General features: G+C 50.4%; 1 pseudogene; it reads left to right on the top strand.

Annotated features, from left to right (window-relative positions):
• The first annotated feature begins 3438 nt into the window (after positions 1–3438).
• On the top strand, positions 3439–3955 carry LOC139002273 (large ribosomal subunit protein eL20 pseudogene; annotated as a pseudogene).
• Positions 3956–4752: the final 797 nt, after the last annotated feature.

The following is a 4752-nucleotide window of genomic DNA, read 5'->3' as shown; positions in this document are numbered from 1 at the left end:
TACAGTAAAAAATAACCAATAGAGAAATTATCACCATGCAGGAGACAGGGATAGACAAGCCATATCATGAGAGCAGGAAGTCTAGTGAATGATGTCTAACATTGAGGAGCAGGAAATAGTGGTACACCCGAGTCAAGTGGAGATATAGGCTGACATAACCACCAGAAGAAAATACCAGAAGGGCCCAGCCAGCATGGCTCAGTGGTTGAGCGTTGACCTATGAACCAAGGTCATGGTTTGATTCCTGGTCAGGGCACAAGCCTGGGTTGTGGGCTCAATCCCCAGTGGGGGGTCATGCAGGAGGCAGCTGATCAATGATTCTCTCTCATCATTGATGTTTCTGTCTCTCTCTCCCTCACCTTTCCTCTCTGAAACCAATTATATATAAAAGGGTAATATGCTAATTAGACCAGATGTCCTTCCAGATGTCATTCCAGACATCCTTCCTGACAAAGCTATGGCCAGAGAGAAGCCAGCCCGGGTCCTGGGTTCCTGCCAGCAGCTGGAGGGAAGCCGGTGCCAGCAGCCCCAGGGAAGGAAGGCCTACTTTTGCATGAATTCTCGTGCATCGGGCCTCTAGTGTGTGTGTGTGTGTGTGTGTGTGTGTCTACACTAATAAAAGACAAAGATGCTAAGTGACCGTACCTTCGCTACACCCCCAAGCCATGCCCACCAGCCAATCAGAGCAACTATATGCAAATTAACCCAACCAAGATGGCAGCCGGCAGCCACGGAGCTGGAGCAAGCAGGAGGCTTGGTTGCCCAGGCAATGGAGGAAGCCAAGCTTCCTGCCTGCCCTGAGCTGGCTGTGGCCTCTGCTCATAGCAACAAAGTTTCAATTATACAAGACAAATAAATCCCAGATACCTGCTTCCAGCCAGCCTCCACTGGGAGCTTGGGTGGCTGGGGGCTGTGGCCAGCCTGCAAACAGCCATCAGCCCCTCACCCAGGCTGGCCACAACCTCATGGGGTGAGGGTCCCCGCAGGGGGGATTAGCCAACCTGAAAATGGCCCTCAGCCCCTCACCCAGACTGGCCAGGCACCCCAGCAGGACCCCCACCCTGAAGGTGCTGTGGCCAGCCTACAAATGGCCCTCAGTCCCTCACCCAGGATGGCCAGGCACCCCAGTGGGGACCTCCACATGGAAGGGGCTGTGGCCAGCCTGCAAACGGCCCTCAGCCCCTCCCCCAGGCTGGCCAGGCACCCCAGGGGGGACCCCTACCCTGAAGGGGCTGTGGCCAGCCTGCAAACAGCCATCAGCCACTCACCCAAGCTGGCCACACCCTCATGGGGTGAGGGTCCCCGCTGGGGGGCTTGGCCAGCCTGCAAATTGCCATCAGCCACTCACCCAGACTGTCCAGGCACCCCAGCAGGACCCCCCCTACCCTGAAGGGGGTGTGGCCAGCCTTAAAACGACCCTCAGCCCTTCACCCAGTCTGGCCAGGAACCCCATTGGGAACCCCCACACTGAAGGTGCTGTGGCCAGCCTGCAAACAGCCATCAACCCCTCACCTAGGCTGGCCAGGCACTCCTATATAATAAAAGGGTAATATGCAATTTGACCCTAACAGCAGAACGACTGGGAATGACTGGTCACTATGACACACACTGACCACCAGGGGGCAGATGCTCAATGCAGGAGCTGCCCCCTGGTGGTCAGTGCGCTCCCACAGGGGGAGCTCTGTTCAGCCACAAACCAGGCTGACGGCTGCCAGTACAGCGGTGGTGGTGGGAGCCTCTCTCACCTCCTCAGCAGCACTAAGGATGTCCAACTGCAGCTTAGGCCTGCTCCCCGCTGGAAAGTGGACATCCCCTGAGGGCTCCCAGACTGCCAGAGGGATGTCTGATTGCCAGCTTAGGCCCAGTCCCCCAGAGAGCGGGCCTAAGCCAGCAGGTGGTCATCCCCCGAGGGGTCCCAGACTACAAGAGGGCACAGGCCGGGCTGAGGGACCCCCCCAAGTGCACAAATTTTTGTGCACCGGGCCTCTAGTGTGTGTGTATGTATATGTGTTTGTGTTATGTATATATATAAAGAAAACACCAGACGGGCTAATAGTAGCTGCCTCTGAGGATCAGGACTGGGGATACAAGGGGGTTGACAACAGCACTACTTTGCACCCTATGAACTCTACACACCATTTTTATGTAAACATGTGCACATATTATTTCACTAAACTTTTTAAATAAAATCATTTAAAAGAACATGGTATATGGTTGCCAGTATTGTAAGACATATACAAATAAATTCATAGAAAAAAGACTTGAAGGAAATATGGTAGCTACGTCTGGGTGGAAGTTATACGATGCCATTTAGTCTCTTTAAACTCTTCCATTTTTCCACAGTGAGCATCCATTACTTTTATAAAGAGGGAAAAAAATGTTATATAAAGAATAATGTTTAGGAGTAAATTTTAAATTATAGTGGGAATGAGGCAAAGGAAACAAAATTGAATATACAAATGAATCCAATGATTTAAAACAATATGCATAAAAGTAGAGAGATTTTAGAAAATATTAATAGTAACTATGTTGGTGGTGAAATTATGGGTGATTTTTTTTTCATCTTATCTTTCCTTTTTCCCCCCACTATATTTTTTCATAATGAGCATATTAAAGCAGTTTGGGCTGGAGAACTAAATTTGATCTCTCCATTGGCTTCAGACCAGAATAATAATATAATGCCTGTGTGTGGTGCTGACACCTAAAATGCCCTCCGTGAACACGGGTGGCATTAATGGACCTAAATGTAAATGAGGTGACTGCTTCTAATGGAGCCTTCAGTCACTCTCTCCGCATTCTGTGCCCGCTGTGCCCTGTGTCCTGCCAAGGCTGCGTGGGTGCTGGAAGTGCAGGTGCCAGCAAACCTGTTGTGTGGCAGATCACTTTGCAGAAGAGGATAAACACCCACATAGGAAAACAGATGGAAAACGTGCCCAGGGCTACAGCAAAGGAAACATTGAGCCTGAAGACATGGGTATCCCATCCGGGCCAGGCCCTCCTGCTCTTCCTCCCACTCCCTCAGTGCCTGCTTTCCCCTTCTGCCACCTACATCCCACAGAGGCCCTGGGCAGCCAGTTCCCCTCTCCCTCCCCAGCCACAGGAAGTGAGAGTCCCCCAAATGCCTGAGGCAAGGATGAATAGCAGCAAATACCTGGGATCTTTACCATCCAACCACACCTGACTCCAGGTGAGCTAGGTAATAAGTCTCCCACCGGGGAAGCGAAAAGCCAGTAGGGAGACAAATGAAGAGTACCTGCGCTTCTCTGGCAAGGCTCTCCAAGGGAAGGCTGAGAAGTTGCCTGTGTGTTTTCTGGCCAAGTCCATTCCCCAGGACTTTCTGATGATCCCAGCCAAATGTGCTGGCTCCCAAGAGACTGTCAACAATACGAAATGTCTGGCATGGCTTTTGTGGGTGGCAGCAAACTCACAGAGAACTCAATGAAGTCCTCTGGCACGCTGTGAGGGTGCAAGGTGGTGGGGTGCTGCCTGCCCACCCCCAAGTGCCACACACCAAAGATGTCCCTCTATCACAGGCACATCTTTGTACCTAACCATGTCATGGCCCACGTTCCATATCTGGTACTTTGTGTCTCAACTGAAGAAGATGAAGAAATCTTCAGAGGAAATCGTCTACTGTGGGCAGGTGTTTGAAATATCCCCCCTTCGGGTGAAGAGCTTTGGCATCTGGCTGAGCTATGATTCCCACAGTGGCACCCACAACGTGTACTGGGAGTGCAGGACCTGACCACCTGGGGTGCCATCACCCAGTGCTACCGAGACATGGAGGCCTGGCACCATGCCCGCTCAATCCAGACCATGAAGGTGGAGGAGATTGCAGCCAGGAAGTGTCACTGAGCAGCAGTCAAGCAGTTCCATGACTCCAAGATTAAGTCACCATGCCCGTCATCACCAGCACCAGCCATGCTTCACTACCAAGAGGCTCAACACCTTCTAGACGCAGAGCCTCCCTGTCCCCTGGTCTGCCCAAGTAAACTCCTTGGAAACACCAGGGGGAGAGAGAGAGAGAGAGGAGAGAGAGAGGAGAGAGGAGAGAGAGAGAGAGAGAGAGAGAAAGAGAGAAAAGAGAGAAAGAGAGAGAGAGAGAAGAGAGGAAAGAGAGAAAGAGAGAAAGAGAGAGAGAAAGAGAGAAGGAAGGAAGAAGGAAGGAAGGAAGGAAGGAAGGAAGGAAGGAAGGAGAGGAAGGAAGGAAGGATAGGAAGGAAGGAAGGAAGGAAGGAAGGAAGGAAGGAAGGAAGGAAAGGAAGGAAGGAAGGAAGGAAGGAAGGAAGGAAGGAAGAAAGAAAGAAAGAAAGAAAGAAAGAAAGAAAGAAAGAAAGAAAGAAAGAAAGAAAGAAAGAAAGAAAGAAAGAAAGAATTGCATGGCATGGACATGGATACACAATGGTTTGTGTTCCAGGGGTCTAAAGTTCCTTCGCAGTCCCTGTCTCCACTTGCAATTGCATCAAGACCAACATAAATATAACAAGATAGTAAACTGAAAGTTTCACCTGAGGCATCATGATACAATAAACCTGGCATTTCGATTTGGTGTCAGAGAAAATGCAAAATTTCAAGGTAAGATCCAAAAATTTGTCACAGAATTCTAACCTCGTGCCTTCACCCCACATTGAGGGTATAAAATGGTCTGGCTTTTAGAGATTGAGGGAGAGACAGTTTGTAGAGGAGATTTATTTGGGGAAAAGTATTGTGCTGTGAGCTTCATCCCTTCCAAGAGGGTGGCGAGAGGCCCTG

This window comes from Myotis yumanensis, unplaced genomic scaffold, assembly GCF_028538775.1.
Source record: "Myotis yumanensis isolate MYYU_CA2020_CCGP unplaced genomic scaffold, mMyoYum1.0.hap1 SCAF_1, whole genome shotgun sequence".
NCBI lineage: Eukaryota > Metazoa > Chordata > Mammalia > Chiroptera > Vespertilionidae > Myotis > Myotis yumanensis.
Note: the sequence above shows the minus strand (reverse complement) of the source record. Positions and strands in the feature narration are given on the sequence as shown.